The sequence below is a fragment of the Saimiri boliviensis genome, chromosome 18, assembly GCF_048565385.1.
Source record: "Saimiri boliviensis isolate mSaiBol1 chromosome 18, mSaiBol1.pri, whole genome shotgun sequence".
In the NCBI taxonomy this organism is placed as follows: domain Eukaryota; kingdom Metazoa; phylum Chordata; class Mammalia; order Primates; family Cebidae; genus Saimiri; species Saimiri boliviensis.
The window spans coordinates 47,243,899-47,269,718 of record NC_133466.1 but is presented as its reverse complement, the minus strand read 5'-3'; the positions used below and the strand labels follow the sequence as shown (position 1 = coordinate 47,269,718).

Sequence of the window (25,820 nt, the reverse complement as noted above, 5' to 3'; positions counted from 1 at the left end):
ACCAGGGGCAGAAGAGTTCCCACAGCACAGCACAGCTGCTTTACCAAATCATGGCCAGACTGCTTCTGAAAGCAGGCTCCTGATCCTGTTCCTTCTTACTGAACAGGACCTCCCACCTGGGGCTTACTGCTACCCTCACAGGTGTTCTCTGGTCAATGGAGATTTGAAACATTCCTTAGACAGAGCTCCCACAGAGAGGGGCGGGCCACCAACTTTGCTGTTTGGATGACTAGGTTCTGGCCTGAGGGCCTTGTAGAACCCAAGCTGACCAGGGGTGTAAGTGGTAGCTCAGCACAGCAGAGCCACCTCGCAAAAACATGGCCAGACCCTTGTTTAAGTCAGTCCCCAAACACATTTCTAATCACTGGGTAAAGCCATTCAACAGGGTTTCTGGCTGCCTTCACTGCTGTTCTCTGGCTGACAGATGATTCAGGCCTCCCTGAGTCAGAGCTTCCAAGGGGAAGACCAGAGTGTCATCTTTGCTGTTTAGGCGACTCAGCCATTTCAACCTTGGGACTTCAGAGTGTCTGAGGCAACCAGGGGCTGAAGTGAACCCCCAGCACAGCACAGCTGCTCTACAGAAACATGGCCAGACTTTTTTTAAAGCAAGTCTCTGTTCTTGTTCCTCCTGACTAGACAAGACTTCTGAACTTGTCTCCAGCCACCTCCCATAGTTGTGTCCAGATTGGCAACAGGATTGTACCTCAGTGGTACAGAGGTCCCAGAGGAAGAGGCAGGCTATTATCTCTGCCTTTTTGCAGGCTTCGCTAGTGATACCTTGAGGCACTGGAAGATATGAGGCAATTAGGGACTGGAGTGGACCCCCAGTATACCACAGCAGCCTTATGGGAAAGTGGCTGAACCGTTACGTGGGTGCTGGTTTCCATATCTCCTCGATGAGCAGGTCCTCCCAGCTTGGATCTTTATCCAGGCCCCACTGAAGCCATCAAGCCAGTAGCAACTTGGCAATTCCTTGGACAGAGCTTCACAGATCGACTGGAATCCTCTCTGCCACTGCCTCTGCAGTGGATCTGCCCTTGTTACCTTCAGAATATCAAGAAAGCAAAAACCATAAGTGCCATATTGATAACTCTAACAAGCTGCAGTTGACCCAAGGAACAAGGCAGTCCATCTCTTGTGGATACCACATACCCCCCATGGCTTATCACGAGACAGGGAACCCTGGCTTGGGCCCACAGCACAGACCCTCCATCCTGGGCTAATTACACTAAGCGATGGCTAACTCACATCTCTCTGGGGTAGAGCCCCCAGGAGACAAGCAAAGTGATGGAGCAGGAAGCCAGCTGATGTGAAGCTCAGAGGGCAGGCACAGCTATCTCTCTAGGCTCTACTTGGTCTTATGAGACACTTTATCCTAGCACTTTAGGAGTGTGGAGGTCAGATCAGCCACATCTCATGTGAAGATTGCCCAGCAGAGATAAGGTGTGCGAGTTTCCCTCTTAATAAAAGGAGACTTGCTTAAAAACGAAGTCTGGCCACGTTTTTGTAGAGCAGCTGTGCTGTGCTGGGGCCTCACTTTTCAGAGAGTTCTCTGAGACCTGATCTCTGCTGGGCATTCTAGCACATGAGATGAAGCTGGTCTGACCTCAGCACTCCTTAGTCTGCTTGCCTCTCCCAGGGCCCCAGCCTGGCCACACCTGCCTACAGGGCACTCTCAGCTGCCCACACCTTTGTTTCTGTGCCAGTGGACCATGCCTGAGCAGTGAAGAGATGCAGCAACGTGGACCCTTCAGGCATGCACCAACCTCTACATTGCCTCTCCATACTACAGCTCTTTATACACAAACTTCCTACATTGCTTTGCTGCTGTGTGTTTACATGAGTGGATTTTGCTGTACTTGCCCTACCAGCACATGGGACTGTAGCACACACTTCAACCCACCTGAACTCCCATTGAAGAGATAGCGATGGTAGGCACAGAACCAATAGAACCAACTCTGCCAACAACTTGCCCTTGTGCTAATGTTGTGCACAAAAAAGAGACCCTAATATGCGTTGAGTGCTGCTGCTTAGGGGGTCACAGAGAAGGCACCCAAACCTGCACAGGCCAGCACCCCAGCCTGCACCTCCAGTGCAACAGCACACACAGCAGGGGTCCCCTGGCTCCCACAAAGTGGTCTTGCCTCCACCACTTCCACCATTGGGTGAATGCCAACAGGGAGGCAGGCACTTCTGCATCTGCTAGCACTCTGCCACAGCTGCCACACTTTGCAGCCTTCAGTGCAGTAGAATCCAAACTTTGAGGAGCCAGAGAACAAAGTTGAAACCCAATATAAATTTCCCAGAGTTAAAGAACACAGTCTAGGAATTGGGAGATGAATATTGGCCCCCTAAAATCCTCCAAAACCAAAGCCAGCTGACTGCATCTGCCTTACAACACAATCAAACCAAAAAGATCATCAAATATCATAAAAGAAAAATATCCTGTGCAAAGGTCAGCAACCTCTAAGGTTGAAGGTGAATAAGATCATAGAGATGAGGAAGAATCAGTGCAAGAACACTGAAACTCAAAAAGTCAGCATGCCTTCTTTCCTCCAGATGATTACATCAACTGTTCAGCCTGTTCAAGTTTTCAGAACTGATCAGAGGCTGACATGTCTTTAATGATACAAGTGGAATTCAGAATGTGGGCAGAAACAAAGTTCACTGAGTGAAAGAAGTATGTCATCATCCAATGCAAGGAAGCCAAAAGTCATTGTGAAACATCGCAGGAGCTAACAGGCAATAGAGCTGGTATAAAGAACCTTACCAGTGCTTGCTATGGCAGCACATATATTAAAATGGGAATGATACAGGCAAGATTAGCATGGCTCCTGCTTAAGGATGACATGCAAATTCATGAAGCATTTCATATTTTTAGGAAGAATCAATATTGTGAAAATGGCCATACTGCCCAAAGTAATTTATATATTCACTGCTGTCCCCATCAAGCTACCAATGAACTTATTCACAGAACTGGAAAAACCCACCTTAAACTTCATATGGAAGCAAAAGAGACTCTGCATAGCCAAGACAATGCTAAGCAAAAAGAACAAAGCAAGAGGAATCATGCTACCTGATTTCAAACTATGCTACAAGGCTACAGTAATCAAAACAGCATGGTACTGGTACCAAAACAGAGACATAGACCAATGGAACAGAACAGAGGTCCTGGTGGCAATGCCACACATCTACAACCATCTCATCTTTGACAAACCTGACAAACACAAGCAATGGGGAAAGGATTTCCTGTTAAATAATTGGCGTTGGGAAAACTGGCTACCAGTGTGAAGAAAGCAGAGACTGGACCTCTTCCTGACACCTTACAGTAGAATTACCTCCAGATGGATTAAAGACCTAGACATAAGACCTAATGCCATAAAAAATCTAGAGAAAAAACCCAGGCAAAGCCATTCAGGACATACGTATAGGCAAGTACTTCATGACTAAAACACCGAAAGTATTGGCAACAAAAACGAAAATAGACAAATGGGACCTTATTAAACTCCAGAGCTTCTGTACAGCAAAAGAAACAATCATTAGAGTGAACCGCCAACCAACAGGATGGGAAACAATTTTTGCAATCTACCCATCTGACCAATGGCTGATATCCAGAATCTACAAAGAAGTAAAACAGATTTGCAAGAAAAAAAGCAAGCAAACCCATTCAAATTAGGGAAATGATATGAACAGACACTTTTGAAAAGAAGATATATATGAGGCCAAGAAACATATGAAAAAATACTCATCATCACTGGTTATTAGAGAAATCAAAACCACATTGAGATATCACCTCGTGCCAGTTAGAATGGTGACCATTAAAAAATCTGGAGACAACAGATACCAGAGAGCATGTGGAGAAATAGAAACACTTTTACACTGTTGCTAGGAGTGTAAACTAGTTGAACCATTGTGGAAGGCAGTGTAACACTTGCTCAAGGGCCTGGACATAGTAATTCCATTTGACCCAGCAATCCCATTACTGCGTATATACCCAAAGGATTATAAATCATTCTATTATAAAGACACATGCACACGTATGTTCACAGTGGCACTGTTTACAATGGCAAAGACCTGAAAACAACCCAAATGTCCAGCGACAATAGACTGGAAAAGGAAAATGTGACATACATACACCATGGAATACTATGCAGCCACAAAAAACGATGAGTTTGTGTCTTTTGTAGGGACATGGATGAATCTGGAAACCATCATCCTTAGCAAACTGACAGAAGAACAGAAAATCAAACACTGCATGTTCTCACTCATAGGCGGGTGATGAATAATGAGAATATATGGACACAGGGAGGGGAGCATCACACACTGGGGTCTTTTTGGGGGTGGCCAACAGGGGGACACCAAGGGGTGGGGAGGTCAGGGAAGGATTACATGAAGAGAAATGCCAGATGTAGGTGACGGGATGGAGGCAGGATACCACATTGCCGTGAGTGTACCTATGCAACAATTCTGCATGATCTGCATATACCTATAACCTGAAGTACAATTTTTTAAAAAAGAATAAACTGATGTGATAGAGCTGAAAAGCACACTACATGAATTTTTATAATGCAGCCACATGGTAATTGTGTGTGATTGCATTATAAAAATTCTTGTAATGTGTGTGGGCACCCAAGGGTGCCCTGTAAGCAGGTGTAGCCAGGCTGGGGTCCTGGGAGAGGCAAGCAGACTAAGGAGTGCTGAGGTCAGACCAGCACCATCTCATGTGCAAGACCACCTAGTAGAATAGACCAAGCAAAGGTAAGAGTCTCAAAGCTTGAAAACTGGCTTTCTGAAAGAAAAGAGGCAAGAATGTGGGAAAAGAATGAAAAGAAATGAACAAAATATTTGAGAAATAAAGGATTATGTAAAAAGGCAAAATGTATGCCTTATTAATGTACCTGAAAGAGATGACAAAAATGTAACCAAATTGGAAAACATATTTCAGAATATCATTCATGAGAATTTCCCAAACCTAGCACGACAGAACAACATTCAAATTCAGGAAATCCAGAGAACCTCAGATATGCCACGGGAAGAACACCCCTAAGACACATAATCATCAGGTCCTCCGAGGTCAAAATGAAATAAAAGTTGTCAAAGGCAGCTAGGGAGAAAGACAAGGTCACCTACAAAAGGAATCCCTTCAGACTAACAGTGGACTGCTCAGCTGAAACCCTACAAGCCAGAAGAGATATTCAACTTTTAAAGAAAAAAATTCAACCCAGAATTTCAAGGCCAGCAAAACTGTCATAAGTGAAGGAGAAATAAGATCATTTTCAGGCAAGCAAATGCTGAGGGAATTCATTATCCAATGATCTACCTTACAAGAGCTCCTAAAAGTAGAAATTAATATGGAAAGAAAAGATCATCACCAGCCACTACAAAAATGCACTGAATTACACAGATCAGTGATGCTAAAAAACCAACCACATACACAAGTCTGTGAAATTATCAATTAGGAGCGTGATGTCAGGATCTAATCCATATATATCAGTGCTAACCAATTGGGCTAAATGCTCCAACTGAAAGACATAGGGCAGCAAGATGAATAAAGAGCCAAGACTCATTTGAGTATGCTGTCTTTAAGAGACCAATCTCACATGAACTCCTACACATAGGCTCAAAATGAATGGAGAAAAATCCTTCAAGCAAATGGGAAACAGAAAAAAGCAGGTGTTGCAATCCTAGTTTCTGACAAAACAGGCTAAACGAATAAAGATAAAAAGAGAAGGACATGGGCCTGGCACGGTGGCTCAAGCCTGTAATCCCAGCACTTCAGGAGGCCAAGGCGGATGGATCTTGAGGTCAAGAAGTCAAGACAATCCTGGCCAACATAGTGAAACTCCGTCCCTACTAAAAATAACAAAACAAACAAACAAAAAAATTAGCTGGGCGTGGAGGCATGCGCCTGTAGTCCCAGCTACCTGGGATGCTCAGGCCATAGAATTGCTTAAACCCAGGAGGCAGAGGTTGTAGTGAGCTGAGATCTCGCAACTGCACTCCAGTCTGAGGCCTAGCAACATAGAGAGACTCGGCCTCAAAAGAGAGAGAGAGAGAGAGAGAGACAGAGAGAGAGAGAACATTACAAATGTGGCCCTGACCTTTGATAAATGTTATTATGGCTTGATACCAACCTGGGATATCTTTATTGTTCAAACCAATATGATAGATAATTTGCTGAGGTTTGGGAGCTTCTGCCCCCTGGAGAGTCCCAGATCTCCCAAAATTTGGTTCAGAGCTAAGGTTGATTTTGCTTTACAGCTCCTTTTGTGAAGTTTTTCTCATTTCCGGTGAGGAAGACAGGTTTTCTGCTTCCATGATGGTGGAGAGCAGGCACTTCCTTTCTTGAGTCTCAGCTTGCTTCTGACAGGAAAGGTGAGTGTGATTTTTTTCCTACTTCTAAGATGGTAGAGAACAGTCATCAGCCTGAGCCTTATTTCCAGGTAAGTGGCTAAATTAGAGATTTGTCTTAAAATTTTTCCTTAATGACTAAAAGTTAAGATTACCAACCACTTGGTTTTAATTTCTCCTTAATATTACAGCACTCAGTAATCATATTTATTGTGCATTTTTAATTTTGCTTAACTTTTTTTATTTATGTTTTAGATTTTGTTGTTATTTCACTTTTCTTCCATCAAGTATGACCATATCTTTATGACTTGGTCAAATCCAAGGGAATATTCCAAATTTTGTGAAGCAAGTCATCTGAATTGGCTAAAACTTTGTAGCTGCCACGTATGTATTTTCTAGTGAGCAGAAATTCCTTTTTTTTTTTTTTTTTTAGCCTAAGAGTTTCTGTCCACATTAGGCCATCTTTTGTCAGCCAAGGTTGCCAGCCAAGGCCAGACTGAAGGAGCAGTGGTGACCTTTCAATCCTAACATTCTGCCCTGTTCCCTACAGCAACCTGAGTTTGGTTCCTAAATCTAGTTCTTTCTGGTTTGATGTTTGTTACTTTGAAAATATCAGCAGTTTGTCCCAGCTATGATGTGGTAGTAAGAGATTCAAAAGGATTTTCTTTAAGAGCTTTATAATTAAAAGTAGATTTCTTATTCTTCTTATTATTATGCTTTAAATTCTGTGGTACATGTGCAGAACATGCATGTTTGTTACATAGGTATACACATACCGTGGGGGCTTGTTGCACCCATCAACCCATGATCTACCTTAGGTATTTCTCCTAATGCTATTTCTCCCTTAGGCCCAACCCCGACAGGCTCCGGAGTGTGATGTTCCCCTCCTGTGTCCATGTACTCTCATTGTTCAACTCCCACTTATGAGTGAGAATATGTGATGTTTGGTTTTCTGTTCTTGTGTCAGTTTGCCGAGAATGATGGTTTCTAGCTTCATCCATGTCCCTGAGAAGGACATGAACTCATTCTTTTTCATGGCTGTTGGTGTATATGTGTGACACTTTCTTTATCCAGTTTATTATTGATGGGCATTTGGGTTGGTTCCAAGTTTTTGCTCTTGTGAACAATGCTGCAGTGAAACTATGTGTGCATATGTCTTTGTTGTAGAATGATTTATAATCCTTTGAGCATATACCCAGTAGTGGGATTGCTGGGTCCAATGGCATTTCTATTTCTAGATCGTTGAGGAATCACCACACTGTCTTCCACAATGGTTGAACTAATTTACACTCCCACCAACAGTGGAAAAGATTTCCCATATCTCTACATCCTCTCCAGCATCTGTTGTTTTCTGACTTTTCCAATAATTATTTTTCTGAAATGACAAGTGATGATGAGCTTTTCATTATGTGTTTGTTGGCTTCATAAATGTCTTCTTTAGAGGAGTGTCTGTTTATATTCTTTACCTACCTTTTGATGGAGTTGGTTTTATTCTGGTAAACTTAAGTTCTTTATAGATTCTGCATATTAGCCCTTTGTCAGATGGATTGATTGCAAACATTTTCTCCCATTCCGTGGGTTACCCATTCACTCTGATGATAGATGTGTTTTGTTTCATTTTAGTTTTCTGTGCAGAAGCTTTTTAGTTTAATTAGATCTCATTTGTCAATTTTGACATTTGTTGCCATTGCTTTTAGTGTTTTAGTCATAAAGTCTTTGCACATGCCTATGTTCTGTATGGTATTGCCTAGGGTTTTTTTCTAGGGTTTTTATAATTTTAGGTCTTCTGTTTTAGGCTTTAATCCATCTTGTGTTAATTTTTGTGTAAGGTGTAATTAAGGGGTCCAGTTTCAGTTTTCTGCAAATGGCTAGTCAGTTTTCCCAACACCATTTATTAAATAGGGAATCTATTCCCCATTGGTTTATTTTCGATTTATTTATTTATTTATTTATTTATTTATTTATTTATTTGGTCTTGTATGTCAAAGATCAGATGGTTGTAGATGTGTGGCATTATTTTTGAGGCCTCTATTCTGTTCCATTGGTCCATATATCTGTTTTGGTTCCAGTACCATGCTGTTTTGGTTACTGTAAGCTGATAATGTAGTTTGAAGTCTGGTAGTGTGATGTTTCCTGCGTTATTCTTTTTGCTTGGCTATGCAGGCTCTTTTTCCATCCCATATGAAATTAAAGGTAGTTTTAGCCAATTCTCTTAAGAAAGACAATGGTAGCTTGATGGGAATAACATTGAATCTGTAAATTAATTTGACTATGTGGCCATTTTTATAATATTGATTCTTTGTATCCATGAGCATGGATTTTAAAAATTTGTTTGTGACCTCTCTTATTTCTTTGAGCAATGGTTTCTAGTTCTCCTTTAAGAGGAACTTTAAGTATGGACCCAGGAAGGACAAGGCAGCTGTCTTGGTTCTCCATGAGTCCATGCTTAACTTTGAACTTATATCCATTTAAATATCAGTTGTTTCTCCAATTTAGGTTCATAGTAGTTGTTACTGATGGGTTGTCATAGGTAACTTGACTTAGATCATGGAGTTCATTCAAACTGTATATATAAACAATTTAGAATGACAGCTGATTAAGAATGACAGTCTGACAAAGTGTTTTCTTGGTATTGAATTAATTTTTCTTCTATTTGGGTAGGAGTTTTAAAAACAAATAAGTCTTTTCATTAAAATTCCAGGAAATCTTACACAGTCCTTAAGTATTTGGGATTATTTGAGAAATGATGTGATTCTAAAGTTTCCAGAAATCTGTATTCAAGAGCTCTTTTTCATTGACTTTCCATTATTTCAGGAACCTCCTAAAAGACACCATATTCTAGGACATTTTGTGCTTGTGAAGTTTTCAGAAACTGCATTAGTATTAAGCAGTTAAGTGTGAAAACGTTGTTAAATACTTATAGTTACATGACTGAAAAGAAAATTTGTACATTTCTGTGGTCTACAGTTTATCATGGAAACAATATAATTGATAGCATATCTTTTGACCTATTGGAATTTTAGGAATTTCATACAATTTTCAAACATATATCAATATTGATTACAATATAATCTGAAAAAGGTAAAATATTTCTTATTTTGACAGTGCTCCTTATGTAAAAATATGTCAAGTAATTCCATATATTTCTCTTTTCGATTTTTCAGTGCCCTCTTTTGCATTCCAAATTAAGAAGTCAAAAAGACTTAATTTTGAAGATAAAATTGGATTTGGGGAAGTGTATCAAATATATTAATATTGATATAAATATACTAAAGGCCTAAAACATTTGATATAAAATGGAATGCCAGGTCACAGTAAGTCATTCATTTAACCAAAATGGTAACTCAAAAAATGTTTAAAGGCAAAAGCCTTTACTCATTGATAGAAGACTCAGTTTTTCAAGCAATGTGCGTCTTTCCCTTCTTTTTCCTGTAATTTGTTTGAGGAGAGACAGAAATATTTTTTATTCTTTAATATTATGTTAAAATCATATTCAAGAAAGAAAGCCAAATTTCTCTCTTGCATTAGTGTACTGTTAATGTCAACTCAAATTTTTAATAAAACCTTAAAGATGAATTCATCCAGTCTTCATCAGTTTGACTATAAGTTGCAATTCTTATAAGCTTTTGATAACCTTTTACAAATTTGTATTAAACAAAATTAGTGCTCTAAGAAAACCCTGTTGTGTTTTTATTCCAATGTTCAATTTATGGAAAAACTGAACAATACTCCTTTAAATTTAGCCAGTGTGTTCACACGGTGTTTCTTTTACAAGATGACTAGTTCACAAACCTTCCACAACTTGCTCAAACCTTTAGCTTCATTCTATTTAAGTCAAAACAATTTTTAACCTTCTGAATGAAGCAAAAATTTACATTCTAATGCCTTATAATGTTTTACTGAAAGCACATTTCACTTTTTCCACAAAGCTTCCATGTAAAAGTTTTTCATTAGTTTCAATTACATGTTACTCTGTTAGCTCTTAGCAATTTTTTTTTTTTTTTTTGGTGAAACACCTGGCAGGTAAGTGATTTTAATTTTGTACTAAGTATGAAGCCTAGGACACCAGACACAAGTGCATGTAAAGTCTGACTTTTTAAAGCATAGCCAGGGAGCATGGCTAACTCCACATGTTCCCAGACCTTACCGAGAATCTAGTGACTCCAAAGCAGGTAAGTTGAACAAATTTTAAAAGTCAAAAAAAGCAGTTTATTACTTTAAAGCATTTTACAAACCTAATATCTGACCTGCCTAATTTAGAGCTAATGTCTTTATTTTACCAATAAACTTTAAAACTGTCTTTATTTCTCAAATATTTCTAAAGTCATGTGAAGTAAAAGGTATTAGAGTTTTAATTTTTCTGAAAAAAATAATTTATTTAAACATTCATTATTTTAAAGCCAATTAGAGAGCTTTTTTATTTATAAACATCACCCACGACACATAAAAATACACAGAATAGATCCAGTAGTTGTAAGATTTTTCATTTGCCAGTTTTTGGTTTTCTTTTCTCTCTTATTTTTTTTTTTTTTCACAATGAACTGATGATGTTCATATGCATGGATTGTCATCAAATGTTTCAATTTAACAGGAGATTATAGAACACATTTTAACAGTATTCTAATTTGAAGAAAATATATATTTAGGCAAGGATTCATAGTATTTATCTTCTATGTCACTTTTAATTTTGCATTTGTGTACTGTAACATTTCTCTATATAATATTTTTAGTATGTTACTCATATTTGTAAAGATTACACATATCTCAGAGGTGAAGACTATAAATATTAAATGTATTCATTCTCCTATATTCTGAAGCACTTAAGTCAGAGGAACTAAATTATTCATTCTAATTTGACGACTCACTATCTTGTAACATATTATAATGCTTAGAAGAGCTCAGTAAAACAAAGCTCTAGTTACCTTGAAATTGTTTGTTTTTAAAACTTCATTAGGAAATAAATTCCAGTTCAAATTTTATTAATTATGCCCCTTGTTCTTCCATGTCTTTCCAACATAGGATTAGGAAGACTTTCTTTATAAGATTAGACTCAGGGAATTAGTACCCAATGTTGAAATTGGCTCTCAGGAAAGCTTCCAGAGAGGAAGGCTCCTAGTTGGAGACAGATAATCCTCATTTTTATTATTGTACACCGTTGCTTCCCTGAAAGTAAAGGAGAATCCTTGGGGATCATGATCTATTTCTCTTCACTTTTTCTGATTTCCCTTCCCATGGTCAGGATTTTTTTTTTTTTTTTTTTTTTTTGTAATTAAGTTCTGAAGTGCATGTGCAGATCTTGCAGGATTGATGCATAGGTAAACACATGTCATGGTGGTTTGCTGCCTGCATCCACCCATCACCTACATGAGGCACTTCTCCCAATGTTCTTGTGCTGTGTTTTTCAGCTCCATGAAGTCATTTATGTTCTTCTCTAAGCTGATTATTCTAGTTAGCATTTCATCTAACCTTTTTTCAAGGTTTTTAGCTTCTTTGCATTAGGTTAGAACATGTTCCTTTATCTCAGAGAAGTTTGTTATTACACATCTTCTGAAGCCTGCTTCTGTCAATTCATCAAATTCATTCTCCATCCGGTTTTGTTCCCTTGCTGGTTAGGAGTTGTGATCCCTTGGAGGAGGAGAGTCGTTCTGGTCTGCGGCGATTTCATTTTTTGTGTATTTTTTTCTTCCAATCTTTGTGGACTTTTCTAAGTTTGGTCTTTGAAGTTGGTGACTTTTGGATGGGATCTCTGAGTGGATATTCTTTCTGTTGATGTTGAAGCTATGTCTTTCTCTCTCTTTCTGTTTTTTTTTTTTTTGTTTGTTTGTTTTTTTTTTTTGTTTTTCTTCTAACAGGCCTCTCTGCTATAGGACTACTTGAGGTCCACTGGAGACTATGTTTGCCTGGGAATCATCTGTGGGGCTGCAGAATAGCGAGGATTGCTGCCTGTTCCTTTCTCTGGTAGCTTCATCCTAGAAGGGTACCCACCAGATATCAGCCAGAGCTCTCCTCTATGAGGTATCCTTTTGGATATATTGGGGTCAGTGAGCCACTTGAGGAGTCAGTCTCTCCCTTATCTGAGCTCAAGTGTGCTGGGAGCTTCATTGCTCCGTTGAAAGCTGCTGGGCAGGGACGTTTAAGTCTGCTGTAGTATAAGTCACAGCTACCCCTTTCCCAGGTGCTCTGTCCCTGGAAGATAGGGTTTATTTATAAGTCTCTGATGTGCTGCTGCCTTTTTGTCAGAGGTGTCCTGCTCAGCAAGGAGGGAGCCTAGTCGCAATCTGCCTGTAGAGGCACTGCTGAGCTGCTGTGGGCTCAGTCCAGATGCTGTGTAAACTTTGCTTTTGTTTACACAGGTAAGGTTAGAACTGCCTTGGCATTGACGGATGCCCTTCCCCTCACCGAGCTCCATCATCGCGGGTTGAGCTCAAACTGTTCTGCTGACTGTAAAACTGTCATGCCAGTGTGCTTCAGTTGGCTGGTCTTTGTTGTGGGACACCTGCCACTCAAGGTCACTTGGCTCCCTGCCTTCAGCTCCCCTTTTGTTCTGGGGAGTGGGAGGCTCTGTCTTGCAGGCGTTCCAGGTGCCAGCCAAAATGGCCACTGAGATTTGTGCTGAAAACTCATGGCACTGGCTGAAGTGGACTCTTAGATTCATACTGGTCAGCCACAGCGCTTGTTGGCCCAGCTAAAATCTCCTGGTGTGGGATATAAAAACCATGGGAGAAGTGCAGTATCTGAACTGAAGTGCAGGAGTGGCTTTAGAAGTTCCCCAATGGCCTCTGTTGGGTAGGAGGGACATCCTCCAGCCAGTTGCACTTCCCAGGTGAGTCAGTGCTCCACCCTGCCTCACTTTGCCCCCCTTAGGCTATGCTCACTGTTCAAGCAGTTCTATTGAGGTGAACCTGGTACTTCGATTGGAAATGCCGAGGTCACTTGCCTTCTGCATTGCGTTCACTGGGAACTGTGCTCCAGAGCAGTTCCTATTCTGCCATCTTGGCAGAAGTATGGAAGCTTCTAAAGAAGCTTTAAGTGCTAGTAAATATAGATTAAATGAATGAATGATAGATAAGCAAAAGAATTCGAGAAAGAAGGTAGAAGGGAAAAGGAAGCAGAGCCAGAAGAAAATGGAGGAGACCAGTGTGGGGGGGAGGAGAAGAGAGAGAACTAATGGCTGTAATAATTTTATTTAAAAAACATTATCTACAATAATTAGTATCACCCAATAGAAATGTGTTATTTAAGGGGAACACTCAACCCATCAACAATGAAAAGCAGCTAGGACACTGAAATTGATATTCCATATCATCAACTAAGTCAAATATATTTTATTAATAATATTTGATTGATTGATAAGAGAAGTAGCTTTTCTGTTTAGATTTTGAGAGATAATAAAAACAAATGCCAGTGTTTGCTATCCTTTCAAGCCATGTCCTCATATGTTTTAATTTTAGTGGGATAAGGGAAAAATGACTGTGGATAGTGACATTCCTCATTACTGTGACAACAGTCTCTCAAAGTTCTCACAGCACAATAATATAGTTTTAAAGACTCATTTATCAAATACTTTCACCCGATATTGAGAAAATATTTAAGGAGAATGAAACCAACTGGTGACTCTATTCTCATCATTTTTTAAGAATTTTTTTAAATTTTACTTTAAGTGCATAGTGTATCTGGCATTTCTCCTCATGTTATCCTTCCGCACCCTCCACTCCCTCCCCACCGCCCACTGTCCCTCTCCTAACCCCCACAACTGCCCCCAGTGTGTGATGCTTTTCTCCCTGAGTTCACGTGTTCTCATTGTTCCACACCCACCTATGAGTGAGAACATGTGGTGTTTGGCTTTCTGTTCTTGTGTCAGTTTCCTGAGAATGATGGTTTCCAGATTCATCTAAGTTCCTATGAAGGACATGAACTCATCGTTTTTTATGGCTGCTTACTATTCCATGGTGTATATGTACCATATTTTCTTTGTCCAGTGCATCATTGATGGGGATTTGGGTTGGTTCCAGGTCTTTGCTATTGTAAACAGAACTGCAATGAACGTATGTGTGCATGTGTCTTTATAGTAGAACAATTTATAGTTCTTTAGGTATATACCCAATAATGGGATTGCTGGGTAAAATGGAATTTCTATTTCTAGATCCTTGAGAAATCGCCAGACTGCCTTCAACATTGGTTGAACTAATTTACACTCCCCCAACTGTGTAACAGTGTTCCTATTTGTCCACATTCTCTCCAGCGTCTGTTGTCTCTAGATTTTTTTGATGATCGCCATTCTAACTGGCATGAGATGATATCTCAATGTGGTTTTAGTTTGCATTTCTGAAATGACCACTGATGATGAGCATTTTTTCATATGTTTGTTGGCTTCATATATGTCTTCTTTTGAGAAGTGTCTATTCATATTCTTTTCCCACTTTTACATGCGGTTGTTTGTTTTTTTCTTGTTTATCTATTTTAGGTCCTTGTAGATTCTGGATATTAGCCCTTTGTCAGATGGGTAGATCACAAACATTTTTTCCCATTCTCTTGGTTGCTGATTTGCTCTAATGGTGATTTCTTTTGCTGTACAGAAGCTGTGGAGGTTAATTAGATCACATTTGTCTATCTTGGCTTTTATTGCTATTTGCTATTGCTTTTGGTGTTTTAGTTAGGAAGTCCATGCCTATGCCTATGTCCTGTATGGTTTTGCCTACATTTTCTTCTAGAGTTTTTATGGTGTTAAGTTTTATGTTTAAATCTTTGATCCATGTAGAGTTAACTTTAGTGTAAGGTGACAGGTAGGGGTCCAGTTTCTGCTTTCAGCATATTGCTAGCCAGTTTTCCCGACACCATTTATTAAACGTGGAGTCCTTTCCTCATTGGTTGTTTTGCCAGATTTGTCAAAGATCAGATGGTTGTAGATGTGTGGTGTTTCTTCTGGGGTCTCTGTTCTGTTCCATTGGTCTATGTCTCTGTTTTGGTACCAGTACCGTGCTGTTTTGATTACTATAGCCTTGTGTTATGGTTTGAAGTCTGGCAATGTGATGTCCCTGGCTTTGTTCTTTCTGCTTAGAATTGTCTTGGCTATGTGCGATCTCTTGTGATTCTATATGAAGTATAAAGTGCTTTTTTTTTCAGTTCTGTGAAGAAGTTCATTGGTAGCTTGATGGGGATAGCATGGAATCTATAATTACTTTGGGCAGTATGGCCATTTTCATGATACTGATTCTTCCTAACCCTGAGCATGGAATATTTCTCCATCTGTTTGTGTCCTCTGTTATTTTGTTGAGCAGTGGTTTGTAGTTCTCCTTGAAGAGGTCCTTTACATACTTAGTTGTATTCCTTGGTATTTTATTCTCTTTGTAGCAGTTGTGAATGGGAGTTTACTCTTAATTTGGCTCTCTGTTTGTCTGTTGGTTAATAGGAATGCCTGTGACTTCTACACAATTATTTTGTATCCTGAGACTTTGCTGAAGTTGCTTATCAGTTTCAGAAGATTTTGGGACTGAGACGATGGTCTTCTAAATATACAATCATGTCATCTGCAAATAGAGACACTATGACTTCCTTATTTCATAATCGATTACCCTGTATTTATTTTTCTTGGCTGATTACTCTGGCTAGAACATCCAATAATATGTTGAATAGGAGTGGTGAGAGAGGGCTTCCTTGTCCAGTGCCTGATTTCAAAGGAATTCTTCCAGCTTTTGCCCGTTCAGTATGATATTGAACTGAACAAGTTGTAGACTTGTCATACATAGCTTTTATCATTTTATGATAAATTCCGTCAGTACCTAGTTTATTGAGAGTTTTTAGCATGAAGCGCTGTTGAATTTTATCAAAGACCTTCTCTGCATCTATTGAGATAATCGTGATTTTTGACTTTGGTTCCTTTATGTGATGGACTACATTTATGGATTTGCATATGTTCAACCAGTCTTGCATTCCTAGGGTGAAGCCTACTTGGTCGTGACGGATAAGCTTCTAGATGTGCTGTTGCAGTCAGTTTGCCAGTATTTTATTGAAGATTTTTTCATCGATATTCATCATGGAGATTGGGCTGAAGTTTTCTTTTTTAGTTGAGTCTCTGCCCGGTTTTGGTATCAGGAAGATGTTGGTCTCACAAAATGAGTTAGGGAGGAGTCTCTCTCTTCGTATTGATTGATAGTTTCAGAAGGAATGAAACCAGCTTCTTTTTGTATTTCTGGTAGAATTCATCTGTGAACCCTCTGGACCTGGCCTTTTTTTGGTTGGTAGGCTATTGATTCCTGCCTCTACTTCAGCCCTTGTTATTGGTCTACTCAGGGTTTCAACTTCCTCCTGGTTTCGTCTTCGTAGAGTACAAGTGTCAAGGAATTTATTCATTTCGTCCAGATTTACTGGTTTATATGCATAGAGTTATTTGTAGTAATCTCTGATTGTAGTTTGTATTTCTGTGGAGTCGGTGATGATATCCCCTTTATCGTTTTCTATTGCATCTATTTCATTCTTCTCCCTTTTCTTTTTTATTAATCTGGCTAGGGCTCTGTCTATTTTGTTGATCTCTTCAAAAAATCTGCTCCTGGACTTATTGATTTTATGAAGGGCTTTTTGTGTCTCTGTCTCCTTCAGATCTGTTCTGATCTTAGTTAATTCTTGTCTTCTGCTAGCTTTTGAGATTTTTTTGACCTTTCTCCTCTAGATCTTTCAATTTTTACGATAGAGTGTCAATTTTCAATCTCTCCTTGCTTCTCTAGTTGGCATTTATTACTATAAATTGCCTTCTCGACACTGCTTTAAAAGTGTCCCGGCGATTCTGGCACGTTGTGTCTTTGTTCTCATTTGTTTCAAAGAACATCTATATTTCTACCTTCATTTCATTGTTTATCCAGTCAACATTCAGGAGCCAGTTGTTCTATTTTCATGAAGTTCTGCAGTTCTGAGTTAGTTTCTTAATTCTGAGTTCTAATTTGATTGCATATAATCTGAGAGATTGTTTTTTATGATTTCCTTTGTTTTGCAATTTGCTTAGGAGTGATTTATTTCAAATTATGTGGTCAGTTTTAGAGTAGGTGCTGTGTGGTGCTGATCAGAATGTATATTCTATGGATTTGGGTTGGATATTTCTGTAGATGTCTATTAGGTCTGCTTGGTCCAGATCTGAATTCAAGTCCTGGACCTCCTTCTTAATTTTCTGTCTCAATGATATGTCTAACAGTGACAATGGACTGTTAAAGTCTCCCACTATTATTATGTGGGAGTCTAAGTGTCTTTGTAGGTCATTAAGGACTTCCTTTATGTACCTCGGTGCTACCCTGGTGCTCCTGTATTGACTGCATAAATATTTGGGATCGTTAGCTCTTCTTGTTGCATTGATCCTTTTACCTTTATGTAATGCCCTTCTTTGTGTCTTTTGATCTTTGTTGTTTTAAAGTCCATTTTATCAGAGACTAGGATTGCAGCTCCTGCTTTTTATTTGCTCTCAATTTGCTTGACACGTCTTTCTGCATCCCTTTATTTTTAGCCTACATTTGTCCTTACACAAGTGATGAGTTTCCTGAATACAGCACACTGATGGGTTTTGACATTTTATACAATCAAATGGTCTATGTCTTTTAATTGGGTCATTTAGTCCACTTACATTTAAGGATAATTTTGTTATGTGTGAATTGGATACTGCCATTTTGATGCTAGCAGGCTGTTTTGTCCTTTAGTTGACACATTGTCTTCATTGTGTCGATGGTCTTTACCATTTGGTACATTTTTGGAGTGGCTGTTACTGATTGCTCCTTTCCTTGATTAGTGCTCCTTTCAGGAGCTCTCATAAGGCAGGCCTGGTGGTGAGAAAATCTCTCAGTAATTGCTTGTCCATAAAGGATTTTCTTTCTCCTTCGAATGTGAAACTTAGTTTGGCTGGATATCAAATTCTAGGTTAACAGTTCTTTTCTCTAAGGATGTTGAATATTGGCCCCCACTCTCTTCTGGCTTGTAGGTTTTGTGTGGAGAGATCCACTGTGAGTCTGGTGGGATTCCCTTTGTGGATAACCTGACTTTCTCTTTTGCTGCCCTTAGCATTTTTTCCTTCATTTCAACCCTGGTGAATCTGACGATTATGTGTCTTGGGGTTGCTCTTCTTGAGGTATATCTTTGTGGTGTTCTCCATACTTCCTGGACTTGAATAGTGGCCTGCCTTGCTGGGTTGGGGAAGTTCTCCTGGATAATATCCTGAAGAGTGTTTTCCAGCTTGCATTCATTCTTTCTGTACATTGAGGTACGCCTATCAAATGTAGATTAGGTCTTTTCACATAATCCCATATTTCTTGGAGGCTTTGTTCATTTCTTTTCACTCTTTCCTCTCTATTCTTGCCTTCTTATTTTACTTCATTGCATTGATTTTCAATCTCTGATATTTTTTCTTCTGCTTGGTCAGTTTTGCTTTTGAAACTTTTGTATGCTTCATGAAGTTGTCGTGCTGTGTTTTTCAGCTCCATCAAGTCGTTTCTATTCTTCTCTAATCTATTTATTCTAATCAGTATATCATCTAACCTTTTTTCTAGGTTCTTAGTTTCTTTGCATTGGGTTAGCACGCGTTCTTTTAGCTCTGAGAAGTTTGTTATTACCCACCTTCTGAAGCCGATTTCTGTCAATTCATCAGATTCATTCTCCATCTATCTTTGATCCTTAGCTGGTGAGGAGTTATGATCCCTTGGATGAGAAGAAGTCTTCTGGTTTTTGGTGTTTTCTTCCTTTTTGCGCTGGTTTCTTCCCATCTTAGTGGCTTTATCTACCTGTGGTCTTTGTACTTGGTGACTTTCAGGTGGGGTCTCTAAATGGATGCCATTTTTATAGATGTTGAAGCTATTTCTTTCCACTTAGTTTTCCTACTAACAGTCAGGCCCCTCTGCTGCAGGATCACTGGAGGTGCTGTCAAGATCCCACGCACCTGGAGATCACCCGTGGGGTTGCAGAACAGCAAGGGTTGCTGCCAGTTTCTGCCTCCGCTATCCTCATACCAGAATGGTACCCACCAGATGTTGGCCTGAGCTTTCCTTTATGAGGTGTCTTTTTGTGTATATGGGGCTCAGAGAATTGCTTGAGGAGACATTCTGTCCCTTATAAGAGCTCAAGTGCTGTGCTGGGAGTTCTGCTGTTTCGTGCAGAGCTGCAGGGCTGGTACCATTAACTCTGCTGCAGCTGAACTCATAACCTGCTGTTTTCCCAGGTGCTCTGTCCTAGGAAGGTCAGCCTTATTTATAAGTTCCTGCCATGCTGCTGCCTTTTTTCATGGATGCCCTGCCTGGCACAAAGTAGTCTACATCGATAGTGGCAGACTTCCTTGGTATTGGGGGATGCCCTTCCCCCCACGGAGTTAGGCCATCCCAGTTCCAGCTTCGCTTGTTGTGAAACTCTTAATCCAGAGTGTTTCAGATTTCTTGTCTCGTGAGTGTGGTACCCATCAAGCCAGATCACATCACCTGGTTTCCTGTCTCAGCCCCCTCCCTTTCAGTTGAATGGACAGATCTGTCTCCCAGGCATTCCAGGCAGCAGTTGAAATGGCCACCCAAACTTTTGTGAGTTTCTTTGTCCTGATGCATCCCTGGCTGAAACTGCTGAAATGAAAACTCATGACGCTTTTATGCTCAGGAATCTCCTTGTCTGTTGGCAGTGAAAACTTCTTTGGAAATGTAGTGAGCACTCACTCTCTGTGCTGTTCTTGCCTGGAACTACATTCTGAAGATGTTCCTATTCAGCCATCCTGGATCTTCCTTAATCTTATGATTTCTAAGAAAAACTCTATCAGTCGTATCTTATTTATTATTAATATTTTGAATTAAAAGCTTCTTTTGTATGATGTGTTTACACCACAGACGTAATGGTGATTTTCTGGAGGATCACTAGAACTAGCATCAGACAACATAGGGAAAATTCTTCACAATATACTATATACATCTGTGTGTATTACACACATGTACATATAAATACACACACACACACACATATATATATATACACCTATATACTATATACTATACACACACACACACACACACACACACACACTCACACGTTTATTTTGAAACAGAGTCTCACACAGTCTGTCGCCCAGGTTGGAGTGCAATGGCATGATCTCAGCTCACAGCAACCTCCACCTACTGGTTCACATGATTCTCCTACCTAAACCTTTTGAGTAGCTGGGATTACAGGTGCACACCACCATTCCTGGCTAATTTTTTTTATTTTTAGTAGAGACGAAGTTTCCCTATGCTGGCCACACTGGTCTCGAACTTCTGACCTCGTGATCCACGCACCTCAGCAGCTAGGATTATAGGTGTGAGCCACTGCGCCCAGCCACATGTAGAAGTGCAGTACTACATAGAACACTGAACATTACATGCTGCTGGGATTACAGGTGTGAGCCACAGTATCCAGCTGCATATATTTTTTTATTTCTCTTTTTAAGAATCCTGATCTTAAATGAGTTCACAGTTGGATGTAGAAGTGCAATGCTTAGATGCAGATGTGTACATATAGAAGGATACAATACTTAGATGTAACAGTTATGAATAAATGTAATTCTTATAACTGACTATAACAGTATTAGAAAAGTCATATATTGATAAAACCTTCTTCAGAAAAAGGAACTTGAAAACTTAGAGGAACTGCTTCTGTTTAAATATATGCATAGCTAAGGCTCTTACAATGGTGTGGTTTATAGGATAGATATCAGAGTGTAAATCCAATTTTTAAAACGTAGTCAAATGTATTAATCTTATATTTTATGCCTATGATTATTTTGTAATTCAGAGAATAGCTTTTCCAATTCAAAAATTCTTTAAAATCCTCTAGTGATTTATTTTTCATGGTGTTTAAATCAATATTGAAACTTTCTGGAATTTACACTCTATTAGGTTTGAAGTTTTGTCCAACTTTTTTTCAGTAACATATTCACCATGGGAATTCTTTCATTATACAAATATACATCTTATGCTTTAAATTCAGAGGAAATTATGATATGTTATTCTATTTTGTGCTAACTAAAATGTTGCTTTGTTGACGTAGAGTTCTCTTAGCCATAAGAAAGAAAAAGATCTCTTGCATGAAAATAGCATGTTCTGGGAAAAAAATTGCCTTGCTTAGACTGGAACTAGACACAATTCAACAGCAGAACCTGCTAAGGGAAAAAAAAAATTTAGAGGACATTGAAAGTGTGAAAGAAAAGAATGCTAATATTCTTAAGGCCATAAAATTGGATAAGGAAGAATGAAAAAAGACGGTATTTTAGGAGAGTGGACAGCTTAGCATTTTGACAACGAAGAATAAAATGGTCAGTTCTGAATTGGAGAATGTAAGACACAACTAGGAATCACTGGAAATGGAAATTCAATCATGTCCTTGTAGACTGGCTACTGCTCTACATGACTGTGACCAAAGCCAGATAGGAGAAAGCAACTTCTTTCCAGAGAACAAAACCTCAACAGGTTTATTTACAGGAGACAATGAATTCTCATACATCTAACCTGAAAGAGAACAGCAAGATTCTTTCTGAACAACTGTAATGCTTATTGTAAAAATTAACAGCCTAAAAATTCAGCTCCATCACACAAGATAAACTGTGAAAGAAAAGACAGGACAGGCTGCCATCTGTCCTGTTGGAGGAACTTAATTATTCCAGCCTGTGGGCATTGGAGAGTACAAACCGACCAGGGGCAGAAGAGTTCCCACAGCACAGCACAGCTGCTTTACCAAATCATGGCCAGACTGCTTCTGTTAGCAGGCTCCTGATCCTGTTCCTTCTTACTGAACAGGACCTCCCACCTGGTGCTTACAGCTACCCTCGAAGGTGTTCCCTGGCCAATGGAGATTTGAAATATTCCTTAGACAGAGCTCCCACAGAGAAAGGCAGGCCACCATCTTTGCTGTTTGGATGACTAGGTTCTGGCCTTAGGGCTTTGTAGAACCCAAGCTGACCAGAGGTGTAAGTGGTAGCTCAGCACAGCAGAGCCACCTTGCAAAAACATAGCCAGACCCTTGTTTAAGTCAATCCCCAACAACATTCCTAATCACTGGGTACAGCCTTTCAACAGGGTCTCTGGCTGCCTTCACTGCTGTTCTCTGGCTGACAGATGTTTCAGGCCTCCCTGAATCAGAGCTTCCAGAGAGAGGTCCAGACTGTAATCTTTGTTGCTTGGGCAACTCAGCCATTTCAACCTTGGGACTTCAGAGTGTCTGAGGCAACCAGGGGCTGAAGTGAACCCCCAGCACAGCACAACTGCTCTACAGAAACATGGCCAGACTTTTTTAAAAGCAAGTCTCTGATCTTGTTCCTCCTGACTAGACAAGACTTCTGAACTTGTTTCCAGCCACCTCTCATAGTTGTGTCCAGATTGGCAACAGGATTGTACCTCAGTGGTACAGAGGTCCCAGAGGAAGAGGCAGGCTATTATCTTTGTCTTTTTGCAGGCTTCGCTAGTGATACCTTGAGTCGCTGGAAGATATGAGGCAATTAGGTACTGGAGTGGACCCCCAGTATACCACAGCAGCCTTATGGGAAAGTGGCTGAACCGTTACGTGGGTGCTGGTTTCCATATCTCCTCGATGAGCAGGTCCTCCTGGCTTGGGTCTTTATCCAGGACCCCACTGAAACCATCAAGCCAGTAGCAACTTGGCAATTTCTTGGACAGAGCTTCACAGATCGACTGAAATCCTCTCTGCCACTGCCTCTGCAGTGGATCTGCCCTTGTTACCTTCAGAATATCAAGAAAGCAAAGACCCTAAGTGCCATATTGATAACTCTAACAAGCTGCAGTTGACCCAAGTAACAAGACAGTCCATCTCTTGTGGATACCACATACCCCCCACTGCTTATCACTGGACAGGGAACTCTGTCTTGGGCCCATAGAACAGACCCTCCATCCTGGGGTGATTACACTAAGTGATGGCTAACTCACATCTTTCTGGGGTAGAGCCCGCAGGAGACAAGCAAAATGATGGAGCAGGAAGCCAGCTGATGTGAAGCCCAGAGGGCAGGCACAGCTATCTCTCTAGGCTCTACTGGGTCTTATGAGACACTTTATCCCAGCACTTTAGGAGTGTGGATGTCAGATCAGCCACATCTCATGTGAAGATTGCCCAGCAGAGATCAGGTATGAGATTTTCCCTATTAATAAAAGGAGACTTGCTTTAAAAAGTCTGGCCACGTTTTTGTAGAGCAGCTGTGCTGTGCTGGGGCCTCACTTTTCAGAGAGTTATCTGAGGCGTGATATCTACTGGGCATTCTTGCACATGAGATGAAGCTGGTCTGACCTCAGCACTCCTTAGTCTGCTTGCCTCTCCCAGGGCTCCAGCCTGGCCACGCCTGCCTACAGGGCACTCTCAGCTGCCCACACCTTTGTTTCTGTGCCAGTGGACCATGCCTGAGCAGTGAAGAGATGCAGCAAAGCGGACCCTTCAGGCACGCAGCATCCTCTACATTGCCTCTCCATACTGAAGCTCTTTATACAAAAACGTCCTACATCACTTTGCTGGTGTGTGTTTACATGAGTGGATTTTGCTGCACTTGCCCTACTAGCACATGGGAATGTAGCACGCACTTCAACCCACACCAACTCCCATTGAAGAAAGAGCCGTGGTAGGCAGAGGAACAAAATCACAACCTCTGCCAACACCTTCTCCTTGTGCTAATTCTGTGCACGAAAAGGGAATGCTAATATACGTTGAGTGGTCGTTGCTGCTTAGGGGGTCACAGAGACGGCACCCAGACATGCACAGGCCAGCACCCTGGCCTGAACCAAGACTACCTCCAGTGCAACAGCACACACAGAAGGGGTCTTCTGGCCGCCACCAAGCTGTCTTGCCTCCACCACTTCCACCACTGGGCAAATGCCAACAGGGAAGCAGGCAGGTTTGCATCTGCTAGCACTCTGCCAACACCTGCCACACTTTGCTTCCTTCAGTGCAGTAGACTCCAAACTTCGAGGAGCCAGAGAAAAAAGTTGAGACGCAATATAAGTTTCCCAGAATTAAAGCACACAGTCCAGGAATTGAGAGATGAATATTGGCCCACTGAAATCCTCCAAAACCAAAGGCAGCTGCCTGCTTCTACATTAAACCACAATCAAACCCTCCTGATCATCAAACATGATAAAAGAAAAATACCCTGTGCAAAGGTTAGCAACCTCAAAGGTTGAAGGTGAATAAGCTCATAAAGATGAGGAAGAATCAGTGCAAGAACACTGAAACTCAAGAAGTCAGCATGCCTTCTTTCCTCCAGATGATTACATCAACTGTTCAGCCCGTTCAAGTTTTCAGAACTGGCCAGAGGCTGACATGTCTGCAATGATACAAGTAGAATTCAGAATGTGGGTAGAAACAAAGTTCACTAAGTGAAAGAAGTATGTCAACATCCAATGCAAGGAGGCCAAAAATCATTGTAAAACATCGCAGGAGCTAACAGGCAATATATCCAGTATAAACAACATTACTGGTGCTCACTTTGGCAGCACATATATTAAAATTGGAATGATTCAGAGAAGATTAGCATGGCCCCTGCTCAAGGAGGACCTAAAAATTCATGAAGCATTGCATATTTGTAGAAAAAATCAATATCGTGAAAATGGCCATACTACCCAAAGTAATTTATAGATTCAATGCTGTCCCCATCAAGCTACCAATGACCTTATTCACAGAACTGGAAAAACCCACCTTAAACTTCATATGGAAGCAAAAGAGAGTGTGGATATCCAAGACAATGCTAAGCACAAAGAACAAAGCCAGAGGCATCATGCTACCCGATTTCAAACTATAATACAAAGCTACAGGAATCAAAACAGCATGGTACTGGTACTAAAACAGAGAAATAGACCAATGGAACAGAACAGAGGTCCTGGTGGCAATGCCACACATCTGCAACCATCTCATCTTTGACAAACCTGACAAACACAAGCAATGGGGAAAGGATTTCCTGTTAAATAATTGGCGTTGGGAAAACAGGCTACCAGTGTCCAGAAAGCAGAAACTGGACCTCTTCCTTTCACCTTACAGTAGAATTACCTCCAGATGGATTAAAGATCTAGACATAAGACCTAATGCCATAAAAAAATCTAGACAAAAAATAGGAAAAGCCATACAGGACATAGGTGTAGGCAAGTACTTCATGACTAAAACACCAAAAGCATTGGCAACAAAAAGGAAAATAGACAAATGGGACCTTATTAAACTCCAGAGCTTATGTACAGCAAAAGAAACCATCATTAGAGTGAGCCAGCAACCAGCAGAATGAGAAACAATTATTGCAATCTACCCATCTGACAAATGGCTGATATCCATAATCTACAAAGAAATAAAGCAGATTTACAAGGAAAAAAACAAGCAAACCCGTTCAAAAGTGGACAAAGGATATGAACAGACACTTTTGAAAAGAAGATATATATGAGGGCAATAAACATGTGAAAAAATACTCATCATCACTGGTTATTAGAGAAATCAAAATCACACTGATATATCAC

The 25,820-nt window shown here is 40.3% G+C and overlaps 1 long non-coding RNA gene and 2 other non-coding genes across 4 annotated transcripts in view; all 3 read left to right on the top strand.

Moving 5' to 3' along the window:
• Positions 1–25,820, top strand: part of LOC141581980 (uncharacterized) — a 1,111,619-nt gene that overhangs the window by 374,243 nt on the left and 711,556 nt on the right. The window lies entirely within an intron of this gene.
• Positions 2,773–2,879, top strand: LOC141582081 (U6 spliceosomal RNA). Its single transcript, XR_012514912.1, has one exon. It is a non-coding gene; the product is annotated as a U6 spliceosomal RNA (small nuclear RNA).
• On the top strand, positions 24,800–24,906 carry LOC141582115 (U6 spliceosomal RNA). Its single transcript, XR_012514946.1, has one exon. It is a non-coding gene; the product is annotated as a U6 spliceosomal RNA (small nuclear RNA).